General features: G+C 42.5%; 2 protein-coding genes across 2 annotated transcripts in view; both read left to right on the forward strand.

Moving 5' to 3' along the window:
* The window catches only part of VPS13C (vacuolar protein sorting 13 homolog C), a 178252-nt gene that overhangs the window by 144443 nt on the left and 15184 nt on the right, over positions 1-18625 (forward strand). The window lies entirely within an intron of this gene.
* The window catches only part of RORA (RAR related orphan receptor A), a 472196-nt gene that overhangs the window by 29972 nt on the left and 423599 nt on the right, over positions 1-18625 (forward strand). The window contains exon 2 of the mRNA XM_064389399.1: positions 14892-14940. The gene's annotated coding sequence lies outside the window, so the exon portion shown is untranslated. The remainder of the gene's footprint in view (positions 1-14891; positions 14941-18625) is intronic.

Consider the following 18625-nt stretch of genomic DNA (forward strand, 5'->3'; position numbering starts at 1 on the left):
AGTAAGGCTGTGTTCATGTGTCAGGGACTTGGCTTGAGGTTTGGATGCCCCAGAGTGTCCAACACTCTGGATTGATTTGTTACAAGGGGTTTGAGAGCAGCACACAGGATACAGTCAACTGAAATCCAATGCTTCCTCACATCAATTATCTATTTGAGCTTGATACATTTCCAAACCTGAAATATTTAACAAAACAAAAGCAAAATGTGCTCTGGCCACTCCTGAACCAGGAGCTTTGGACTTGAGTAATTCTCTGAAGATGCTTGTTTTATTAAGGAGATGCTCCTTAGCCAGTCTATGAATTCTGCTCAAGGCCTAAATTTAATGTGGGAGAATCACCCTAGATTTGGGTCTGGATTGCCTTTATCACACAGAAGACAAACAAACTGTCTGTTCTGACAAACAAACTGCACCACGAATTGTTTGAAAGCTACCAATGTCTCTGTACATGCAAATGCTCGAAGAAGGAATTTTAGGACTGACTTGATCCCTAAAACCTGCCAAAATAATATTTTTGCTCCAGACCTTCTCATATCAAAATGACATGATGAAGCGCAGAAAAGGCAATGCTGATTGGATTAAGTTAATTCTTCACTTTAATATTTATTTAAAGTATTTGTTTGAAATTTTTCATACCAACTGTGCCATAATTACCTATTAGGGTGTAAATCAGATGTTTATAAATGGATGTATATCACCTTATCACTCTCTACAACTCCCTGAAAGGTGGTTGTGGTCAGGTGGGGTTGGTCTCTTTCTCTAGGCAGCACTGACAGAACCAGAGGACACAGCCTCAAGCTGCACCAAGGGAAATATAGGTTGGATATTAGGAAAAAGCTTTCTATGGAAAGAGTTATAAAGTACTGGAATGGCTGCCCTGGGAGGTGGTGGAGTCACCATCCCTGGGTGTGTTTAACAAAGCCTGGATGTGGCACTGGGTGCCAGGGTTTAGCTGAGGTGGTTGGGTTGGGTTGGACTTGATGATCTTCAAGGTCTCTTCCAGCCTGGTGATTCAGTGATGCTGCTTTTTCTGTCTCCTCCAGTGTGACCTGATCCTGGTAGATGTTGAGGATTTGGTTGTTTTGTTTTTTTTCCAAATGACTTGAGGGCCAATAGTCATGGCTGCTGTCATGTAAAACACCATCTGTGATTCTGGCTTGGCTGTGCTACGTTCCAGATTGCACAATGCATGAGCAATAGTTCAGATTGTGGTAATGTGTTGCTCTTTCATGGTGCTGTATGTACACGACACGTTTCCTTAAGGACTTTTCTCAAAGCAGTGTCTTGAAGAAACAGAGCCAAAGCTATCAGTTCAACAAGATTTGAGGTAAATACTTTGAATATGTTCATAATCACAGATCACAAGCTGGTGAAAATCCCCATAATGCATGGGGAGTCCAGTTGCATGGGTTATTAGCAAGCAACAACTGAGTATGTGATCTCAACCAAATTAATATAATTTACTGAGGGTAGTAGTTAAGATAGAGCAAATGAACTTTAAAAGCCACACTAACTCTGGCCAATACAATGGGAAACATTTACAAGTCTACATAAAGTTGCTCAAAGCAATCCCTTTAAGGTTTGGATTTCTGCAAATGTCAGCTTCCTGCAACTTCCACAGGCCTGTCTGCCGTAACTCTCAGTTAGGGTTTGGAGGCTCTTGTTGGCCACAGTACAAGCTAACATTGATTTCATCTCCTATGAAATAAAATAGATTAAAGATAAACTTAAGTATCATTCAAACCTGATGAGAACAAGAAGCATGTTGCAGAAAGAAGTCCTGTATGAATAAATGAAAAATGCTTAAAATAAAAGTTACCTGAAACTGTAGTCCTGATGTTGTGAGCACGGTCCGCTCTGGCCTCTTGATGTTAGGGACGGAGAAAACAACCAGCCCCAAACCCAACATTTGTCTCCCAGGAGCAGTACCCATTAATGAAAGACATTTTTTCTTATGTAAAGACTAATGGGAAGGAATGAAGGAGGTACTAGAGGGTCAGCTCAGAGGAAAGATACACTTGATCTTCCCCTACTCACCATTCCCATTAAGGCTGTTGTCTGTTCATGTCAATGGTCTGTGATGCTGTTCTGGTTTGACAGCAAAACCAGTGAGAGACTCCAAGTCAGGAATGCAATTTATTAGAAAAAGGGGAAAAAAACCCCAAAATCCATACAATAATACAAAAGGAAAAAACCACTGACAAAGTCAGAATACAGCCTGACACCCTGTTGGTCAGGGTGTTGGTAGCAGTCCAGTTGGATTGGTGGCTGCAGTCCTCCTGCAGTGGCAGATGTGGTTCTGTTGGAGCAGGGATCCTGCAGAAGGGTGTAGGCTTCCTCTGAAGCGCCAGTGGAAAAGACAGACATTCCTCTGGGAATCCAGTGGAAAGACTGCCTGCTCTGTCCCAAAACCCAGATTATATCCAGGTGGGAATGCTTAGCATCTCACAATGGGTTGATATCGTTCTGAGTCATAGGTGGGTCCTTGATTGCCCATTAAACAGAAATGGCTCCCTGAGGGACTTATCTCTGAGCCATGGGGAAAGGCATTGATGGGCCCATTAACAGGAGATAAGGAAAAAACAATGGCCCTCAATGGTTTCAGCAGCTCTTGAGGATGGGAATAGAATACCCTAGCACAGATGCCCATCTGTTATCTGAACTGTATCTGTGTCTCTTCGTGCCTGTGTGGTCTCATCTGATTTATCTGTTAGCTATCATTATCTGTTATGTGGGGATGTGTGTGGTGTGCCTAGGTGTACATTAGCCTGTGGTCATCTCAGTTCCACAGCTGTCTGGCAGTAGCTGAGGCTGACTCATGGCTGAAGGTCTGTGTGGAGGATTTTTGCCTGTCTGGGGACTACAATGGGAATTTGAGCTGTATTGATCGAGCAACTTGAAATGACACGAACAATCTGAGCAATGCCATTCATCAAGTGCATGTCACACTGGAGTGCTGTTTGTTACCTGCTGGAGATGAAGTAGAGAGAGCAGCTCATGCTCTGCTTTGCCATGTCATGTCATGCCTTTTCTCTGCCCTTTTCACCATCCCCTGATGTGTCACCAGTCATGTGAAGCTGGGCTGTTGCAGGCTCCTTTTTTCAGGCCTTCAGCCTCACATCCCCCTGCACCTCCCTGTGTGCACACCTTGGCCTTGCATGTTTTCTCAGTTTGGCTTTGTCACTGCTCAGCAGAATCTTGTGCTACACCCACCTGGTCTTGCCCACTAGGACTGGCCAGAGTTATTCCTCCCTCTCATTCTAGGTGAAAGTCTGTCATGGCAAACCTTTTAAGGAGAATTTTGTCTTTCACATCTGGGTTTGGTGAGAATCTCTACTCTGGTGTCCTCCCTCCATTCTTTCTTATTTCCCCTTAGAAAGGAACCATAAGGAGGTGAGATCCTTGCAGGTGACCATAACCTGAGAGCCATAAGCTTTGTGTTAGAAATCTGGTGTCCTAGATACAGGATGTAGATACTGACAATATGTACATACTTGTGAAAACAGAGAGAGAGACAATTAGCATATCTGAGTCCAACTCAACTCCGTGAACAAGATACTAATTTTTATTTATAGCCTTGTATGCATAGAGGTGCATATATAATTCTAGCTCACCACAAATGAAATATAAGGTTTTATTTATAGATATGTGTACAGCATGTTCATCTCTGTGGAATCTCTGTATTGTTCCTCAACAAGACTGACAGCTGACAGTTCTGACCAACTTGACAAGGTGCTTTTGGATAGATTTCCCAATATTTAAGACTAACAGCAAAACTCTCCACTTTTAAAGAAAGGTGAAAATGGCAGATAATGAGGATGTAAATAATTTATGAAAAAGAAAACCAGTACTGTGTTAATTTAAACTTTCTTCTTTAGGCTAGTAAGCTCTGAATTACAAACTCCACAGCTTGAATCTTGCTTTGCCTATTTAAAAAAACTAATTGGAACTGAATACAAAAAGCAGACAATCATCACTGAGGGCAAGCATAGAAGATAATTATTATGTGTCTGAAGAAAAGCTGTGGCTGAGGGCTGGCTGCTCTGGAGAAAAGAGCAAGACCTCTTAGCCCAGAGTGGGAACCCACCCTCCATGGGCAGTCAGGACCTTTAAGGGTCAGGTGGCAATAAAAGTTTTGAGGGTTGTGTTTATACTGACCAGTACACAGGACTAGTAACATTCTAATTTGTACAGCAATTGCCCTTGGTTTGCTGTGTGCATCTGAGGTTCTTTGGTCCTATACAACTTCAGGGGAGAACACAATGTCCCTGCTCTGTAGAAGTTGCAAGCAAATGGAGCTGGGAGTAGAAAGGGAAACAAATGATTGATTCAAATTTTCTGCTTCCTGAAGTAGCAGATTTGTAAACAGCTGGAGATCCCAGTTTTATTTCAAGCTACAAACATATTAAGATCAAAGCCATATTTCTGAAGTTTGGTTTATGAATTAACAATATTCTGAAAATAACAATAAGCTTTGTTTTTAGGCTTAGCTATACTCGGGGTTTGTACCATTTCCTGCCCATGCCTGTCCTTAAATGTAAGTTTGGGTTTTGCTGCTTGAAGGCTGCTCCAAGTTGATTTGCATCTGTGTGGGGTAGCAAGTCAGCCCTGCCACTGAGTCAGCAAAACCTACTTCACACTTCCCTGCAGGACCAGCAGCAGCTCCTGGCAGAGGGTATTTCAGGCAAATGCCATTAGTCTGTCACAAGTGACTCTGGTCTAAAGCAGTTCAGCAGCAGTATTGAAAAATTGTGTTTTATGTGATACCTGGGATTTGTTGCTTCAGAGACTATAGGGAGCTCCTGACTCAAACCTCCACTTCCTCCCCAAGCACAGCTGGAAGAGTAAATGGGCACAGGGATGCACAGGCAAATCTGTTGTGTAAGCACAGGAACAGGGTTCCATGGATGTGACAGCATGAAAAATGAACGTGCTGGGTCTGAACTCCTCAGATATGGTATCACGTTTAGTAAGCTGCTCTCCCCTCCATGTCTGTTGCTTGCAGACAAGGATTCTCCTCCTGGCTTCCAGCATGGGTTAACTTGCCATCAGCATGGCATCAGCAGAGAGAAACAAGCACAACTTGGGGAAAGGCTCACTGCCAGTCAGTGCTAACAAAGCTCACTTCAGACCTTTTCTCGGTGCATTATTAAGGTCAGTGAGCCAGACTGTAAATAAGAGGCCCAATTTCCAGCAGACCTTGCCTGTGCCATTTCCTTGGAAGTTGGCAGAGTGTCAGGTGAGACCTGGCAGATGTGACTGTGGCAGTGGAGGCCGTCCCTGCCAAATCACCAGTGCAGCCTCTGCCCAAAGGTGCTTCTCCTGTTATGCCAGAGAAATGTTTGCCTGTGCCCCAGTCATCCCTGCTCACACCTGACTTAGCAGGATCCCACCCTTTGGTTTAAATGAAAATCAAAGGCCCCCTGCCTTAACCCAGACAGATTTCTGCTACTCAGCTTCCACACAGTTGTACTGACAGAAATGAGAGTGGAGCTCTCTAGGGGTGGGAACAAGCAGGTAGGCAGAGGGATGCACCCCCATTGCCATAAAGGAAACATTTGTGCAACTGGAACACTTTGACTGGAGTAAGCATATGAGCCTTCAGCTGCTTTTACAATAGGGCAGAGATCTGGGGTGGAGAAAGGGGAGGCTGACACAGCAGGGGACTTTAATGTCAGCTAAACCCACCGTGCCCTGTGTCTTGGAGCCCTTCATTTAAGCTTGCATGCACAGCATCTTTCGCTTTAGCAGCCTTGTTTCTCTGCCAGTGAGCACTTAGTGAGCAAATTATATCCCACAGCCATTTGCCAGGACAGTGATCAGCTCTTTGAAAACAAAGGGTCACATCTGGGAGCAACACCTTAGAAAGGGTTTGTTCAGTGCAGTTGTAAAGTATCTTTATGTTCTAATTGAAAAAAAGCAGGGCGAGGTGGAGAATGAGGAGCAGAAAGCAGAGAGCAGCAGGATTTGCTCGGGAGAGTGGGTGGGCTGCCTTGAGACAATTGTTTCTTTGATTTTTTCACCTGTAGCTGTTGTGTGGAGTGAATCTTTGCAGAGGAAGGGGCAGCTACAGCCAGTTGTTCTGGTAATGCTGTACCATTGCCACATTGGTTTGTATTCACAGTCCTGCTACCTACTGAAAACCAGAAACAAAAGGAAAATACATTCTGTATGGCAGTGTATGTATTTCTTGGCAAACAGCTGCAATAAGCCTAGCTGGGATTTTAAAGTACAACTATTAATTATATGCCTTGTGCTAAACATTGATGAATTTCTTTGTGGTAGAAAATATGTGCACGTTTCTTTTAGGCATTAAAGCCTTTTCTCTTTGGTGGTGGTAATTAAAAAACAAGGACAATATGACTGGCAGAATGCAGGGGGTTTTTTTTGTTGTTTGTTTGTTTTTCTAAGAAGACATAATTTATAAATTAAAAGCACTATGTCTCAGCCAAGAACAAGCTGGTCTTCTGAACTATGGCATGAATGTCATCAATGAAAATGAAAGATAAAAGATGAAAAGCATCTTCTTTTCCAGTTAGAATGAGCATTTTGCTACTATATTCAACTTGCAGAGAGAGGAGTTCGTTACCCTTGCTCACTCAGTGGGACAAGTGGCCAGGGAAACCCTGACTCCTGGAGATCAGCCTCCCCAGGAACCTCCCCAGACCACTGACCCTCCAAAGATGAACAGAGGGAACATCCCAGGAGTGGATGAACACCCTGTGTTCATCTGGGCAGGTAAACAGAGATAGGAGGGGGGGTAAAGGACCTGCTAACAAGTACAAACAAGTCAATAAGTTCTTAGAAAAACACTTTACAAATTAGTAACGGTCCAAAGGAGCAAACAAGGGGTGCTTTCCTCCCTTCCTGTGGATATGGCCAATATCTGCCCCACACATAACATTTCCTGCAATAAACACCTATCCAAAAGTGTTTTTTCAGTGTTGGTTTAAGGATCTCTGTATTGCTTTTGCAACTAAAAGGAAGATTTTAGCCCTCCTGTCTTCCTCTTTCACCTCTCTTCCTTATCCTAATATTGGTGAGAGGCTGGTCTGAGTGCAATTTAAGCCATGAAGTAAAGGAAAGATTTCAAACAACTCAGGTTTGAACTGCAGCCTTTTCAAGGGAGCAACTGAGAAAACACAGGGAGTGGAAGGAGTGCAGATCCACATTTTTCAGTGGTAATCTGATCTTAGATCAATTTAAATAAATCATTAATTAATCCATTCTTAAAGAGCCCAGTGTCTGAGAGTTGGATTCAGTTAATTACTTTCCATGTTAGCAAGGTGCATACTCTAAACTGATCAAGTTTAATGGTACTAGAAGTGTTGAGCTGCTGGTTGGGGTTTTTTTTAAATGAATATAATTAAATAATTTTTTTTTTGGTGAATTGACTTGTCAGTGTTCCATTCCCAGTTACGCCAAAACTAATTTTAGTGTTGGAAGCTTGAAACCCTGACTCTGAATCTACAGCTTTGCCTTTTGTTCTCGGTCCCTAGAAAAGGAGGTTGCAGTTCTCACCTCTTGAGTTGATGGTTTAGGTGTTTCTGCTCTGTTGTGGCCATGGAGGATGGAGCTATAGTTAATTCTCTCCTATAGTGATTTTATTTGTTTCGATGACACTATGTTATTCTGCCTTCTGCTTGTCAGTAATTTAACAATCTCTTTATCTGGAAGCTAATTAAGAGTTGGGCTGGCTGAGTTGTTTTCAATTAAAAGCAAAGAAAGCATGATATTCTGTCTTCAAAACTATATCCCTAAACTTTAAAAATCTCAGTGAAAAACTGGGTTTTGTAAGACCTCTCCCAGCTCCCAGTTTTGTTCTCTTTCCCTATTCTCTGTCCCTTGTTTCAAGATTTAATTTATTTTTGCCAAGGACAACACTGGGGTCGGGGGGGAAGTACAGAGAGCTGGGAAATAAAACATCTTTTTCAACTCTCCCCATACAAGTACCTGTCTTTCTCTCAGTGCAGGTTAGAAGTAGCTGCAAATGCATTTCTGTGGCCCCAGTATGCCTGCACCGTGTGAGCACCTCTGCCCTCTTCTTGATATTTTTAGCCCTGCTTTTCTTTGGTGTATCTCTGCTCTTCCTCTGCACTAGAGGACAGCGTACCTTCCTCTGTGGTTCTCCTGTTTTCACTGCCCTTTCCTGACCCCTGGCATTTTTTCCTAGAGGCAGTAGGATGAATTTGACTGGTATTCAAGCTCCAGGCATGACAGTGCCATAAGTCTCTGATGACACTGGGTATCACAGGAACTGCTGAGGACACTGCTCATGCTTCTGAGAGGTCTGATTATGCAGTAGGGTCCTGCTTTGTGTCCCTGCACTGCTGCTGAGGGGGAGCTGAGCCAGAGAGGAGTTAATCTCAGCTCTTGGGCCATCAGAACAGCCAGGGCCTGGATGGCAGCATGTATGGCATGGAGCCATCCTCCCACTTGGCATCTCCAGCCTGGTGAGGCCTCTGCTAATCCCCTTTGGGTCTGGAGCTCCTTGCCCCAGTACAGAGGGAAGGAGGCAGCCTCTGCCTTTGTCTGCAGTGCTGCGGGGAGCTGTTTGCTGATGGCAGGAACAGCAGCAGTGCTGTGTCCCACTTACCCGGGGACAGCAAACTGTGGGAGCCCCTGAGAGCTGGGGAGCTCAGCTGGGTGACAGACAAAGCCAGCAGCAGTGGCTGTGACATGGCTTTCTCCAGAGGGACTGCTGGGGGCAGAGCGGGCCTGACTGCCCTGGAGGAGGAAGAATATTGAAGATGGGGTGGTGGGGACCAACCCTAACCTCACTGCTTGCTTTAGTATTGCTGACTTCTGAAACCTCCAGAGATGCCTTGATTAAACACAGAAATAGTGTCAGAGACACTACTGCTGCCAGAAGAAAAATGAGATTATAAGAAAAGTCTTGGCTTTGCTAGGAAAATACTTCCCCAAATTGATGACTTCTGTATAGTTATTTAGGTGGTTAGAGTGAGCATAGATTTAGAGTACAGAGAGCACAAAGCCATCAGACCTGCCAGGAATTTCCCACAGAGCTACAGCTCTGCCTTTTTCTAGGACAAGAGGCTACAAATGCTTCTGGAATTGCTGTTCTGTTTGGGTATTTCATTTGTTTGTTTTTAAATCTGACAGTGAATTCAAAATATGTACTTAGAGCAGGAAGTGTTCTCTCCAGGACTAAGAACACAGTTGCAAAGAAAATAAATAGGAAACATAATATGTAAGTTTTCATTCACTATTCCTACAGAGAGGTCCTAGCATCTTTTGGGTGGCTTTTTCTCCCCAGAAAATAAAGGTTGAATTTTACAGTGAAGAAAAAGAAGGCAGCTCTTCCACAGCAGCTGGATTATTTAGACTGCTTCTTTTAATTTCTGCTGTTGCATGAGCTGACTGGCTTTTTTAGAGTGCTTTAATGCAAAGTTTGTGCTGGAAAAAGTGACCTTGTTATGACAATACCTAGTAGACATTCAATATGCCAGCAGGACTAGCGTAGTAAAGTTAATGGCTTGAAAATTCAATTTGAAATGGTACTTTGATTTAAAAGAACTTATCTTTGTAGTAAATTGACATTTGAATAATGTGGTTAATTCTACCAGCAGAAGTATTAGAAAGCAGTGGTGTTTATATATAATTTCCTTGTGACTTCTAAGGTAGAAGTCTGGCACAATGCAAAAAAAAAAAAAAAAAGAAAAGAAAACAAGATAAAAGGAGAAATTGGACACTTGAAACTCACTTGCAGGATTTCAGACTTCTCTTTCTTTTTTCTTTTTTCCCCCCCCTGGGGTTTAACTAGGTAACTCCCATTGCAGACCTTTTATATCTGTCTGATAAGCCATCAATTGACTTCAGTTTGACAGTTATTGACCAATACTGAGCTGTGGTTTGAATCTTTCAAGGATATGGGAGGAAATGTAGAAAGATAATCAAGCAAGGATTCAGCTGGATTTGACCCATGTAAAGAACACCTAGACAGTGGAAAACCAGGAAAATGCAATGTAGTATCTGAGTGCATTTAGAGTTTTGAGATGCTGCTGTGCGACTCCTCTGCTGTTCAAGCAATGTTCCTTAGCACCAGTTTGTTACCCACAGACCAGGTCTTTTTCTGTCTGTTTTCCCCTACTTAATGACTTATTTGGTGAAAAAATAAGAATCTCTATTTGAAAGGCACAGCAGGCTCCACCTGCCACACTGGCACAACCTGCTGGAACAGCAGCCTTTCAGACTAAGTAATGCTTTTATAACCAGAGCTCAGCAAACTGCTCCTCCGAGCCAGCCCGGCGCTGCACGTGGGGCAGCAGACAAGGGGTTATGTGAACTTGCCTGTGTTGAGCACAAACATGTCATAGCCAGTTTTAATCCTTAAGCCTGCTTTTGTTTTGAAGGTTCTTGTTTGCTGCAGGTATCTAAATTTAGCCATATTTTTGTCAGCTAGAACTTATGTTACAGAAAAGAATGCTAGCAAATCTCAGCAATGTCACACTTCATTAGTCATGCAAGCACTTAAAAGCAAGGTTAGAAACACAAAATTCTGGAGATTTGTGGAGGCAGTTGTTTAAAAATGCCACACTGAGCTTTTTAGGATTTACCTTCTGAAAATGGACCAAGTTAGAACATTAAATTTCATGAACAATGCAGCTTTCTTAAGTTTGGAAAAGGAGTATTTAAATCCTGAAGAAAAGCTTCACTGGACATGTATGCTCCTTTTTCTTTGCAACATCCACAAGTCCCTTGCATTTTCTTCCAGGTTCAAAGGCAGAAAATAGTATTTGCTGACAACCTGCTTTTCTCTCTGGCAGTGGCTGCGGGCTGCTTGGGTCCTGCAGATAAGCTCGGGGCTCTCCCAGCATCCCGTCCTCAACATCCTTTCCCCTTTCTGCTGCTGCAGGGGGGCTGCCAGGGGGAGGGCACAGGTCACACCATGCTGGGAGGCAGCAGGTCCCACACAGGACCCCTCTCTAACTGAGCCAGGGATGTTATTTCTGCTGGTGAAATCTGCTGCTCAAGAAATTGTATATAAAAATTTAGCTTGCATCTGTTGATGTGCACTTCCTGCAGTGTGCTTTTGAAAAGAGAGAAGCTCCTCTCACAATTAGGGGTTGTTTTTTTGGGGTTTTTTGGGGTTTTTTTTGGCAGTGTTTTTTTTTTTTTTTTTTTAAATATAGCTGTGTAGAATTAACACTAGGTATTAAAACCAGAGGCTTTATTCCCTGGACTTTTTCCAATTTATTACCTTTCTTTCTGCTTTTGACCTTTGGCTACTTGAAAATTTGGTAAGAAAATACCATAAAAAAATTACTTCTTAGTAAAAACATGCTAGTTTACATCTTAGTAAAAAACAGAAAGTTCCAGTTACATGCCAAAAAAGCTGGGCTATTTTAACATAATATGGAAATCTCATATTATTATCAGCCTGTTGGGGTGAGGTTTGTGCCATGGATGCTCAGAACATTGCAGCCCTCCTCCTTCCAGGTGCACAGGACCAGTGCTGTGCTGGGAGCACCACTCTGCAAAGGGAGTGCTGAGCACTTAGCTCAAGAACCTGCTGGGCAGAGGGAGCTCTGGGGAGCTGGGTTGGGCAGGAGGGGGAAAGCACTCGCAGACAGAGGGGCAGAGGGGACAGCCAGACAGCAGCAAGCCTGGCTGGGGAGGGCAGAGCCAGAGAGGGCAGGGCAGCCCACAAAGATGAGTCAGCACAGAGCAAACGTGGCCAAGGAGGGTTATGTTAGGAACTTGTTAGCTGTTGTCTTCCTAAAGCTGCATTTAACCAAAGGTCTGAGTGGAAAACTTTGGGTAAATCCTCGTTTATCCACACTATAATTGTTACAGAAATAATTAATAGGAAATTAAATACATAACCAAGGGTCCTGACTTTGTTTCTCAATTGTGAGTTACACCCAAGCAGTCTGTCCCCACAGCACGTGACCATCAAGTGGTTTTTCATCTACTGGGAACTTCAACACTTCTCAGAGAAAAATTCAAGGCATCGTTACTAGTGTTGTCTTCATTAGACTGGCAGTTGCAAAGTTCTGTGGAAACAGATTCACAGATTATTCTAAATGAGAAGATATTAGAAATATTTTAGGCCTGAAGACTTGATGTCTCCTGTCAGAAAGAATATTTGCTTTGGCATCTCATTTCAGGGGTTTGGGGATTGCTTTTTCTTAAAACTTTAATTGCATCTCTATTTCTGTAAACTCGAAAATGTGGATTCTTTCATAAAAGAGCTTTTTTCATAACACCTAGACAAGTATATACAAATTGTCCTGTCTCCAAATAGTATTATACATTACTAATATGACTCTGCTTTTCTCTGGGCAATGAAGGTACTTTGTAGCTCTAATTTGTACAAATCACTATCTGTGTCAGTGCAGTGCTTTGTCCACAGAATCACATTTCTAATTGGAATAATCCACTTTGGATTATTGTTGAATAATAGGTGGAAAATTTTTTCACCAGAATTGTGTATTCTCAGTGGTGATATGTTGGTTAATTTATTTGTTTTCATAAAATATCCAATTCCAAACTCATAAAATGTCTACCAATATAGAGGGCACTCAGGATTTAAAAAGATAAAAGGTTTCAGAAGCAGAGGTCTCTAGAGTTCTATCTACAGACTGTACACAGAGTATAAAATTAACCCCATAAATGGTGTAAATACAGAATGATCACCTGAAAATAAAGGGCATTTTGAAAGTAGTGTTGTTAAATTTGATTTGTGCCAAAGTCAGAAGTATCAAAAAATAAAATCAAAATTCCACTATTTCAAATGGCTTTTCCCCCTTTTCTCAGCTTTCCTCCTTTTTTGCAGCTGCTAATTTTACAAGCTATTCTGCTTGCAGGAACAGCAAATGTGAACCATAAACATCAATGAATTGCACTTAACATGGTTCCCAGAACAGATTTCTGAAGGCACCACAATGTGAAGTTGTGGGTAATTGAGGCCTCGGGGCATTCTTGTCCCTTGATCTTTACCTGGTTATAGAACCTCATCTTCTGATGCCAAATCCCATTAGGATACCCCAAAATGACAGATGGCTCTGCCTAACTGCCAGTTGGCACAGATGTGATCCTTGGTTTTGGATAAACAATAGGATTCTTTTTCACATGTAGTAACCTAAATTTTCCCAGTCAGAGCATAGCTGCTCTGTGACAACAATGCAGCTTGCTCTGTATAAATTTAGAGCAGTCATGTATGAGTGCATGTAGAAACATGTCTGCAAAATTTCTCTGAAGCGGAATTACAGATCTGGGCCCTGGAAAGCTGTACTAACATAAGACAAGGTGTGAATTTTAAACCACTCATTTTTCTAATGTAACTCCTCCTGCAGAGCATCCTGACCACTGAGTTCTGCTGTAGTTAAGCTGAAGAGAGTGTTTGTGTGAGAGAGCAGGACAGCAGTGACTGAAACACACCAGCATAACACAGGATGCACTGCTCTACAGACTGGCCCACGGGCTAATCTGAAAATGTGTACATATTATTCAGATAGCTATTGGCAAATGTTTTATTAAACATTGTAAGTGTAAATGCATCCTCACAAAACGACTCAAGTAGACCATTTAACCTTCCTATTATACAGTTGGTAAACAATGAATATTAATACAAAGCAAAAATTTCCATATCCAAAGATATGGTACCTTGCTGTTAAATGTATTCTGCATGACTTTTATTATTGCTATTAGTCACTTCTGTACTTAAGAAGTAGCAAAACTGTAAAGTATAGAGGAAGCACAGCACAGAGAAAAGGGCATCTTTAGTGAGCAGAGTTCCTCCATATGTGGGTACAGAAGTGGTTCATGGTGTTTATGTACTTTACTCCTGCTATTGATGATTACTTGGATTATAGTGTTTATATTCAAGGCTGCTTGCTCATTGGAAGCACAATTCTCCACATCTGTGTACCCACACTTCCAAAATCTCCAGTGAACCTGGCATTCTCAGTTCTGTGGCTGAGACAGGTCTGTTCAACTTTGACAAATGTGAAGCCACCTTAACCCCTCACTCCAGCTTCTCTGTTTGTCTCCACCTGAACAATGAGAAATCAAAGAACTCAGACTTTGCTGCTTGCTTTGAAAATTTAGACACTGTGGTACAAATTCCCAGGAGCATTTCTCAGTCTGCAGTCACTGCACCTCTAGTGTTTCTGGAAATCTACTTGAATATTACTTAAACAATAACCATAAATCCTTTCAGTCTGCTTCCCCTGGGCTGCAAACAGCAGAATGGCTCCTCACAAGCTGCCATGTGACAGCCTGCTTGTGCTGCTTGGGGACGTTTGCTCTGAGCAGCAGAACTTGTTCCAGATTGGTGGGGAAAGCTAAGCTGTAAGGGCAGTGACAAAAAGGCCACAGACCTAGTCAGGATGCTGTGGAAGCTGAGGAAGAATTTCAGTCTGGGAGAATTCTGTAAAGTGTTTGGTAACTCCTGGAGACATTACTCAGTATGAAATTTTAAGGTTTCTACCAATGCAGTGCACAATGATTAATTCATAAAAGGTTTCTAATCCCACCTTAGAGTAATTTGCAACACTTGTGTTGGCATTCAGGTGATATAGATGAACTTTTCATTTACTAAGAAAATCAAGTGTGGATTTCCCTGAAATTTGAAAAAGGGGAAAGTAGGACAGCATTACTAGCTGATAGACAGCCAAAATTGTAGTGGTCAGATCTGCTGAGAAATTGTTTGGACTGAATCCTGCTCTCATGGGAGGAAGAGAGAAAATTTGAACATAACAAATCTTGGTCTCTGAAAAAATAAAATTATATATATATGTATATATAATATTATATAAAAACCTTGGAAGTTGGTTTCAAAAACCTTTAAAAATTTAGCTCATTGCTGGTAGTGTTTGCATCATTGATGTAGTGAATTCTGGATATCCTCTTTCTGTCTTTCCTAGACATGACAAATATGATGATTTCATGCACAAGAAATATCCTCTGGAGAGGGTGAGTACATGTTGGACTTGAGGTTATCCAGTGCCTGGGCCAGGAGACATCCCCACATCCCAGCTCCAGCTCAGGATGCTCCTTGCATGAGGGTCTTGGCATCCTTATTGTGTGTCTCTGACCATAAATTCTTTTGTGTTTTCTTCTTCAAACACTTCCTGGGTCATCTTGACGAGTTGTTCTGTTTGTTAGAGCAGCTAAAAATATTTGTAGCTGAGAATGGGAGCTGTGTCTCTTCTCAGCATGATGTGAGTCACTCCCCTGTGGAGCACTTGGGTGCCAGGCTCGGCGTGCAGGGCTGGGCACATGGTGAGCACTCGCCCCTGGGGGCACAGGGATGGGGTTGTGTCCACTCAGCAGAGCAAGGACCAGCAGAGTTGGCCACCCAAAGCTCCTACATGGATGTACAGAGGAATTAAGAAAATATATCCTAATACCCACTGCAGATGACACTGGGTTCTGAGCCAAGGAGTTCCTTAATGCTTTTGTGCCTGCTTTCACTGGGCTCAGCTGCCTTGGCTTGCTGTAGGGTTGGCATCAATGAAGATAACAGGAGGGAGAGTGATCACAATTTGACCGTGGACCTGGCTGCTGACTAGGGGCTGGGAAAGATGGGGATGAGTGGGGAAGCCTTTGGAAAACACAGGTTCTGCAGGGCAAGTGTGTCCCACCAGCCCCTGAAGGGCACCCACTGTGGCAGTCAGGCAACCAGAGATGCCCTGGGGGAAGGGGACGTTAACTCCAGCACAAACCCAGCTTCTACTGCAGCAGAAACAACACACAGAATGCCCTTCCTCCTTTTCAGTTCATATCTCTATCATGAGAAATACCCACTTATTGGAATGGTTGTTATTTACATATTTCCTAATTTTTTAGGAACTTCTTGCTTTGACATATTCAGCTAAATGAACAGGGAGATACTTGCATTTGTTTACTTGTTTTTTTTAGAGATAAAACACCTCTGTGCCTCAGCCTTTGAAATACTGTGAGTGATGGGTTTTGAAAGTGAATTTAGAAAATATTCTGAATTAAATATTTATGTTTAAGCTTTTACAAGGCAATCTGAATAAGCCTTTGGGTTTTTTTCCACAGCAGACTTAATTGTGCCTAGCCATATACACGAGTTTGATTCCCTAGCTACAGAAGTAGTCTGTTGTTTTTTGTGGATAGTTTAAGCCCTCTGTAATCTCTGTGCTAAGGTGTTGAGCTAGGATAAAATTAAGAGGGTTTTGCCCATGAATTACACTTCTAAGGTGATAAAGTGTAGATGAGTCCTGAGAGTGCAAGTCTACCTGGCTGTAATCCCTGCTGGTTCAACTAGGTTAAATGCACAATATTCTCACTAAGAATCTTGTGCACATTGTGGTATTGACTTTTCCAGGCTCCTCGGTGCTGGGAGAGTGAGTGGAGAGGAGGTGACACAGGTCAGGGGACTGACAAAGGGCTGTGCTTTGCAGAGGGCCAGAGAGGAACTGCACGTCCCTGCCGACAACAGCAAGAGAGAAATCTGTGCTGTTCTGCACTTCCCTGTTCCTCAGGGAACAGAAGCATCAGCTGGTTTTCAGGAGCAAGGAGGAGAAGTCGGGGAGCAGAGGCTAAAAGTGTGCATTCTGCTGGGAGCAAGCAAGGCTCCACTAGATGTCCTTCATGTTCACATAAATGACACGGGCAGATTCACTGAAAGGGCTGAAAGGTGTTTGCAGGAGGTGAGGGGAGACACAGCAATGGATCTGTGAGCACCTGGACTTCCTTTCTGCATGAAGGGAATTCATCTGTGGTAGTGAGTGGCTTGCTCAAAAATGTGATCTATGTCCCTGGAAAATTGTTTGACTTGATTAGATTCTTAGATTCAGAATCTTTAGATTGCTGAAACTAAAAATTAACCCTTTTGAGAGGCTGGTTATGTGTTACAATCATGTTTACATGTTCTGAATGGTAGAGTTTAAGCTGGGTTTTTTTTTTACATGCTTCAGTTTATAATATATTATTGCTTATGTTCACTAAGGAAATCAGTCACTAGGAAATTAGTGTGGGTGCCAGGAGTTTCCCAGACACAATCTGATGGAAAGCTAATGTTCACTAAGGTTGTGGTAAAAGGAGTAGTTCAGGTTCACAGTTCAGATAATGAAGATGGCATCAATGTCATTGAAGTCGATGATCTTTAGAATTATTAGCACTCATGTTATTAGTGGTTATTAATAACCCCTTCTTTGGGACATAATGAAATGGGCATATTGTTCAGTCAGCTTGAGATCTCCAGCTGTGTTCACAGGATAGGGAAAACATTTGTGACTGAATGCAACGTTGTAGGTGAAGAGGAGTCAGATGGAATTGGTGACATTTATGTACTGAAAAGCAAAATATGAGACCTTTCTTATTGGTTCTCTAGACAGGCTATGAAGAAGTTGATGGTAAATGTGGCATCCATTGATGCCCTGGGTAGTGCTGGTGAGGGGGTTGATGATGATTATTCATTTATGGGTGTTAGGCCTGTGTGTTAATGCTCGGAGTCAATGGAAGTGGGCAGCTGGAGCCAGCAGTGCTCAGTGGACAGCAGATATCTCTAGTAAGACAGAAAACTGCTCCCGATCTGCTGCTCTGTGCTGGATTGGTGCTTACACCTTCTTTCCACCCAGCTGCATTCTAGGCCTAACAGGAGAGCTGAGCTTGGAAAGGGAAGAGAAGGGCAGGAATGGGAAGGATGGAGAAGTCAGAGGAGAGAAGGTGGGAATTGCTGAGGAGTTGATTCTTGGGCAATGCCTGCTCAGTGTACTGGTAATTCTGTAAGATGTTTAGTATCAGAAGTTTGCCAGCCTTTTAGTGCCATTTCTGACTACTGTGTGATCTTAGCAGAAATATAGGCAGTATCTCACTTGGCTTTTTGTCTTTTTTGAATGGGGAGGGATGAAGAATTTTAGCAGCCTACACATCTTAGCAGTGTGCACAGACCAAGGCACGTGAGGTGATCTGCTGTTGAAGTGCAAGGGCAGAATCAGTTATACCATGGCAAAGGTGTGTGATAAATTATACGTTCTAAGAAAGCACTTTGTGTACACTGGATTTCAAGTATTTTGTACTTTCTGCCTGTTGGTATTTTAAAATGATTGATTATGTTACAGGGACAATATCTCTACTTTTTGGAATGGCGAGTAGCAGAGCTGCTGTGGCCATATTCAACAGAAGAAAATTGAAAAATAGACATGAGCTTCTGCTTGGTATAGAAAAGGTTTGGGGAAGAGAGTAAAGACAAGCTGAAGGAGATTGAAGGATGGGTATGGTAAAAAAGGAATTCAAACAGATGTGGCAATTCGTTTTACAACATAACCATAAAATGCCACTTAAAATGCCTCATTTGTATTCTGTGTCAATGTAACAGATGTAAATCTTTCAGGGAGTTACTAAATATACATTTCTGTTGGCAAGTATAGGAAGCATATGATCAATGGGAGAAGCCAGGAGGGATTTTGTGTTATCAGGACAGCATGAATGAACTTTGTGGGACTGGATCACTCAAAGGAGTGATCCATTTTAGCCCATTCATTCTGCCTCCCTTTTTGACATTTTATCACTTACAGCATTTAAATATCTCTTTTCATCTTGCAAGTCACAGTAACTGGTTAGTGGCATGTCTGCTTTTGACACTCATTTGCTCACTACAGAGAGGTCCCATCCATCTGACTCAGAG

Source organism: Passer domesticus, chromosome 14 (assembly GCF_036417665.1).
Source record: "Passer domesticus isolate bPasDom1 chromosome 14, bPasDom1.hap1, whole genome shotgun sequence".
NCBI classification, from domain to species: Eukaryota; Metazoa; Chordata; class Aves; order Passeriformes; family Passeridae; genus Passer; species Passer domesticus.